At 47.9% G+C, this 7,047-nt stretch overlaps 1 pseudogene; it reads right to left on the bottom strand.

The window, feature by feature from the left end:
- Positions 1-4,294: 4,294 nt before the first annotated feature.
- On the bottom strand, positions 4,295-4,412 carry LOC126199994 (5S ribosomal RNA; annotated as a pseudogene).
- Between the last annotated feature and the right edge of the window lie 2,635 nt (positions 4,413-7,047).

The raw sequence follows: 7,047 nt of genomic DNA, 5'->3' as shown, positions 1-7,047 counted from the left end.
AAGAGTAGTGACTGGTGTATTGTGATGAGCCAGTTGCTTGGCCACCATTGACCAGACGTTTTCAATTGGTGAGAGATCTGGAGAATGTGCTGGCCAGGGCAGCAGTCGAACATTTTCTGTATCCAGAAAGGCCCATACAGGACTTGCAACATGCGGTCGTGCATTATCCTACTGAAATGTAGGGTTTCGCAGGGATCGAATGAAGGGTAGAGCCACGGGTCGTAACACATCTGAAATGTAACGTCCACTGTTCAAAGTGCCGTCAGTGCGAACAAGAGGTGACCGAGACGTGGAACCAATGGCACCGCATCCCATCACGCCGGGTGATACGCCAGTATGGCGATGACGAATACACGCTTCCAATGTGCGTTCACCGCGACGTCGCCAAACACGGATGCGACCATCATGATGCTGTAAACAGAACCAGGATTCATCCGAAAAAATGACGTTTTGCCATTCGTGCACCCTGTTTCGTCGCTGAGTACACCATCCCTGGCGCTCCTGTCTGTGATGCAGCGTCAAGGGTAACCTTAGCCATGATCTCCGAAATGATAGTCCATGCTCCTGCAAACGTGTCGAACTGTTCGTGCAGATGGTTGTTCTCCTGCACCGTCCCCGTCTGTTGACTCAGGGATCGAGACGTGGCTGCACGATCCGTTGCAGCCATGCAGATAAGATGCCTGTCATCTCGACTGTTAGTGATACGAGGCCGTTGGGATCCAGCACGGCGTTCCGTATTACCCTCCTGAACCCACCGATTCAATATTCTGCTAACAGTCATTGGATCTCGACCAGCGCGAGCAGCAATGTCGCGATACGATAAACCGCAAGTCGTGATAGGCTACAATCCGACCTTTATCATAGTCGGAAACGTGATGGTACGCATTTCTCCTCCTTACACGAGGCATAACAACAACGTTTCACCAGGCAACGCCGGTCAACTGCTGTTTTGTATATGAGAAATCGGTTGGAAACTTTCCTCATGTCAGCACGTTGTAGGAGTCGCCACTGGCGTCAACCTTGTGTGAATGCTCTGAAAAGCTAATCTTTTGCATATCACAGCATCTTCTTACTGTCGGTTAAATTTCGCGTCTGTAGCGCGTCATCTCCGTGGTGTAGCAATTTTAATGGCCACTAGTGTATAAAAAGAGTATGATTTCCTAATGGATGTGAGTGAACTCATAAGGAGGAGGCGACTGCGGATGTTAGACATAAGAGATATTTAAAAACCTCATCCACGACAATTAATTTACATATAAATTTACTCGGCAAACCTTCTTATTGTTTGTGACGGAGGCTTCTTCTCGTACCACTATCTACACCTCCCCCTCCACCCCCTCACCCCTCCAAGTCCCTCGCGAATTGCGTTTGGGATGAATGACTGTCTGTAAGCTCTAATTTCTCTAATTTTCTCATCGTGGTGGCGACTATCTTTAGAACGTATCTTCCACTAAAATAAATTTCTCCGCGATACACAACGCCGCCTTTACAACGTGTGTCATTGTAGTTTGTTGAGCATCTCCGTAACGCTCTTGCTGCTGAATATTTCTTTCGTGGATCAAGTACATTTCGTTAAGATTTTTCCAATGAATCTCTGCCTCTGCTATCCAGTCAATTACCTTATCTGGTCATTCCTTTTTACATTGCTCCGGATGATTACTCCTGGCTATTTTACAGTAGTTAATATTTCCAGTGATTTGTCGCGAATATCGTAATCGTGCAGTAATGGATACGAGAGGCATTCTGTAAGTGACTGAACCCAGTTTTCTTCCTCGGCTAATTTCGGTTGAGAAAATGCCCAGTTTGTAGTCGGACATCGTGGAATAATCCCGCTCCAACCCCTGTAGTTTTATGAAGTTCTGATCGGTGGCGGCGCTATATGTAGGCTTCAAAGTAGCACCTCTAATGGAGCTGCGTTCCATGCGGAGAGCTGTGATTGAGTTTCTTTTGGCGGAGAACCAGAGCATCGCAGATATTCGTAGGCGCTTGCAGAATGTCTGCGCAGATGTGGCGGTGAGCAAAAGCACGCTGAATCGTTGGGCGAGGCGTCTGTCATCATTGCTGTAAAGTCACGCAAATCCTCCCGTCGGTGGCACACAGCTGTGACACCTCTAATGTTGAAATGTGCGGACACTCTCATTCTAGGTGAGCGACAGGCCACAATCAAACACGTCGCTGCTCAACTGGACGTCTCTGTTGGTAGTGCTGACACATTCGTCCACCAGTTGGGGCTCTCTGTGTGTACTTGCTGGGTGTGTCGCCACCTAACAGAAGACAATAAAGAGCAACGAAGGACCATCTGTGCAGAATTGCTCGCTCGTTTCAAGGCTAATGGTGACAATTTTTGTCGAACATTGTCAGAGGTGATGAAACATGGGTTCATCACTTCGAACAGGAAACAAAACGGCAATCCGAGGAGTGGCACCACACAACCTCTCCTCCGAAGAAAATGTTCAAAGCCGCCCTTCAGCTGGTACGGCCATGCCGAATGTCTTCTGGGTCTCTGAAAGGGTTACTCTGGTGTCCTCCATCATGGTGGAACAATCAACTCTGAAGTGTATTGTGCTACGCTTAGGAAATCGAAGAAACGACTACAGCGTCGCCACAAAAATGTTAACGAACTTCTCCATGACAACGTAAGGCCATGGGACTGTTCTTCTTCATCCACCCTACAGCCCGGGTATCGCACCTCCCGGCTTCTGTCTTTTTGGCCCAAAGAAGGATGCACTCCGCGGGAAGCAGTACTTGGATGATGGGGGAGGTTATTGCTGCAGCAAGACCTTGGCCTCGACGTCGACCCGTGAAGCGGTACCATGCTAGCATGAAGGCCCTAACAATAATTTGGCTTAAGGCATTCGCACTGAATGGAGATTATGTTGAAGAGCAGGATTTTACAGTCAAAAGAGTGGGAAATAAAGTGGTGTATTAGAATCCTGAATAAAGCCAACGTGCTTTCAAAAGAAAAAAAAAGTGTTGCGTTACTTGAAACTTCCTGGCAGATTAAAACTGTGTGCTGGACCGAGACTCGAAGTCGGGACCTTTGCCTTTCGTGGGCAAGTGCTCTACCATCTGAGCTACCCAAGCACGACTCACGCCCCGTCCTCACAGCTTTACTTCTGCCAGTACCTCGTCTCCTACCTTCCAAACTTTACAGAATCTGTGCCAGGAAGTTTCATATCAGCGCACACTCCGCTGCAGAGTGAAAATCTCATTCTGGAAACAACCCCGAGGCTGTGGCTAAGCCATGTCTCCGCAATATCCTTTCTTTCAGGAGTGCTAATTCTGCAGGAGAGTTTCTGTCAAGTTTGGAAGGTAGGAGACGAGGTACTGGCAGAAGTAAAGCTGTGAGGAGGCGGTGTGAGTCGTGCTTGGGTAGCTCAGCTTTTAGAGCACTTGCCCGCGAAAGGCAAAGATCCCGAGTTCGAGTCTCGGTCCGGCACACAGTTTTAATCTGCCAGGAAGTTTCATATCATCGCACACTCCGCTGCAGAGTGAAAATCTCATTCTGCCCCGTTACTTATTGAACGTTCGTCTCGTTCGTCTTATCTTCACCTATTAACTCGCAACAGGTTACATTTACTTACGTTCAGGATCAATAATAATCAATCCTCTGCTAGCCTTCCTACAATTCGCTTCTCTCGAAATTATCTTTACCTCTCCGGATTGGTCGATAAGTTAATATTCTGCTCACTAAACAACATCGTGGAACTGTATCAAATTCCCTCGTGAAGTCAAGGAACACGGAATCAACCTTGGTGCTGTTGTCTAAGGCGCTGTGGATTTCGCAGATGAACAGGGCGAGCTGACTTTCGCTACGCTGTAAACTGTTTTTATTGCACCCGCCTAGATCACGTATTATGGACAAAGGTGGAAAATGATCGTGGCCTTAGGATGGATACGACGTGACCTTACTGGACGGAAGATCTTTGTGTCAAACCGTGTTATGGAAATACGAAGACTAACGAAGGCATCACAGTGGAGACACTGCCCTGGTGTCTGAAGAAGTGCCATAGCAGACGAACTTCAGCATGCTACTATATGGTTCCATGGGCCTGCTTTGTTAACAAAGAACCTAACACAGTAAAAAAAAAACCACTCCGTCTTCAGATCACAAGTGGCCCATCGGGACCATCCGACCGCCGTGTCATCCTCAGCTGAGGATGCGGATAAGTGGGGCGTGTGGTCAGCACACCGCTCCCCCAGTCGTCATGAAGGTTTTCTTTGACCGGAGCCGCTACTATTCGGTCGAGTAGCTCCTCAATTGGCAACACGAGGCTGAGTGCACCCCGAGAAATGGAAAAGGCGCATGACGGCCCGGATGGTCACCCATCCCAGTGCCGGCCACGCCCGACAGCGCTTAACTTCGGTGATCTGACGGGAACCGGTGCAACCACTGCGGCAAGGCCGTTGCCTAACCGAACACAGTGCCTACTATTTGTACAGACAAAAGTACACTCCTTCCCAGAAAAGAAGAAATTAACAGGCCAAGTCTTCTGGTTAAAAACGTCACTCCCTATTTTAACAGCTACAGGACAGTAACTACTACGAACTGTCGCGAATCACAGGATGGATACTTCACTTCAAACGGCAGTTAACGAAAGAAAGTAGGACATTTGCAGAACTGACAGCGTCAAATTTTCGCGAAGCACGTAATTACTGGAGTCAGGCTGTTCAAAATCGACATCCCGCAGTCGAAATGCATGCTATGCCCAACAGCTCGCACCGCTGCCACAAAATTCTGAGATAACTCGTCTCAACTGTTTTTTGGATAATGATCTTATTCGTCTCGGTTGACATCTGCAGTTAGCAGAATTACTCCGAGACAATTACTCCACCCACTTCATCTCGATGGACAGCTTTATTTCATCTAATTACTCATCCAGTAGATTCACATTCGTCTGCATCACCTTGGAGTAAACAGTGCTACCTGAAATGAGAGCAGAATTTGGAGTTCTTAGACTTCCACGGGCAATCATACATGTTGCACACCACTGCCTGCCTTGCAAGATGGTGAAGACTCATATTACTCAACAGGAGCTGCGTTACCGGCTGAACGAGTCTCGCCCCTCAGACCATTTGAAGACACAGGCGTCGCCTTTGGTGGCCCTTTATACGTCAGAAGAGCTTGAGGAACTATACCAGCAGCCCAACATAGCAGGAACTCTCAAAGCCAAACGAATGCAGTGGGCCGGCCATGTGGCCCGGATGGAGGATCACAGATGGCCTCGGAAGCTCCTGGATTTCACACCTACAGGAAAGAGACCGCCAGGGGGACCCAAGAAGCGTTGGAGGGATGGACTCCATGAAGATTTAAACCAAGTGTCAATAGGTGTGGACGAATGGCGGATAGCAGCAATGGACAGAATACAGTGGAGGAGGAAACTTGTAGATGCGTGCGGTCCACTGGGCCTGATCACGTAGTAGTAGTTATACGTCAGAAAGGGGCAAATTACGAAGAAGTGCTCTCTTCACATGCGCATCCGCATGCAGCATGCACCTAAAACCATGCTCAGATATGTCTACTATCAGTTTTCTACAAGTGTAAGCGTAGGCTTCTGCGGCCGTTGTCACTGTCAATAAAGTTCTTCTGGGCTGTTGACCGCATCGTCAATATATACAGCGCACCAGTTCAGCGGTGGCGGAACACCAGGATGAGTGCGATTATTATTGTTTTTTTTTTTTCTTTTGAGTCATTAGTCTGCTGAATGGTCTGATGCGGCCCGCCACGATTTCCTCTCCTGTGCCAACCGCTTCATCTCGGAGTAGCACTTGCAACCTACGTCCTCAATTATTTGCTGGATGTATTCCAATCTCTGTCTTCCTCTACAGTTTTTGCCCTCTACAGCTCCCTCTAAAGCCATGGAGGTCATTCCCTGTTGTCTTGACAGATGTCTTATCATCCTATCTCTCTCCTTGTTAGTGTTTTTCACATATTCCTTTGCTCTCCGATTCTACGCAAGAACCTCCTCATTCCTTACCTTATCAGTCGACCTAATTTTCAACATTCGTCTGTAGCACCAACTCTCAATTGCTTCGATACTCTTCTGCTCCGGTTTTCCCACAGTCTATGTGATAAAGAGACAGTATTCCGTGAATCCCGAGTACTGGCGAACAGTCATTTACGTTGAAGAGTGAGATTAAAGAGGTGACAGAAACAGCCAAGCGACCCGCAAACATAAATAGAGTGAACGGGTACAGTTTTCGGCTTCCTGGCTGCCAGCAGCGACAACGCTACGGGAGGACAGCGCGAGCAAAGCAACTCGCACAGGCGGGCGGAAGACCGCTGGAGTGGTACATACACGGATCGCACGCACACCGCAACGCGCACCTGGCAACAAGTAAACAACACTACGTCACAGCTGCTACCCGTTTCTAATTCGTCCGTTTCCAACAATGGCAAGATATGATATAAACATCAATCGAGCACATCTTTATCTGCCGACGGCAAGGAATAATATAAAGTCCAATAGAGAACGCCTAACATCTCTCCTCCTATCCTCAAGTACCCTAAAGTAAAGATCGTGTGACTAGGACCTCCCATCGGATAGACCGTTCGCCGGGTGCAAGTTTTCGATTTGACGCCACTTCGGCGAGTTGCGCGTCGAAGTACCCTACCAAATTACGTAACCAGCTTCCTCCGCTACTATACAGGGTGGTCGATTGATAGTGACCGGGCCAAATATCTCACGAAATATGTATCAAACGAAAAAACTACTAAGAACGAAACTCGTCTAGCTTGAAGGGGGGAAACCAGATGGCGCTATGGTTGGCCCGCTACACGGCGCTGCCATAGGTCAAACGGATATCAACTGCGTTTTTTAAAAATAGGAACCCCCATTTTTATTACATATTCGTGCAATACGTAAAGTAATATGAATGTTTTAGTTGGACCACTTTTTTCGCTTTGTGATAGATGGCGCTGTAATAGTGACAACTACGTGGTATCACGTAACATTCCGCCAGTGCGGACGGTATTTGCTTCGTAATACATTACCCATGTTAAAATGGACCGCTTACCAATTGTGGAAAAGGTCGATATCGTGTTGA

This window comes from Schistocerca nitens, chromosome 8 (assembly GCF_023898315.1).
Source record: "Schistocerca nitens isolate TAMUIC-IGC-003100 chromosome 8, iqSchNite1.1, whole genome shotgun sequence".
In the NCBI taxonomy this organism is placed as follows: domain Eukaryota; kingdom Metazoa; phylum Arthropoda; class Insecta; order Orthoptera; family Acrididae; genus Schistocerca; species Schistocerca nitens.
The sequence above is the reverse complement of the archived record's forward strand: the minus strand, read 5'-3'. Positions and strand labels throughout refer to the sequence as shown.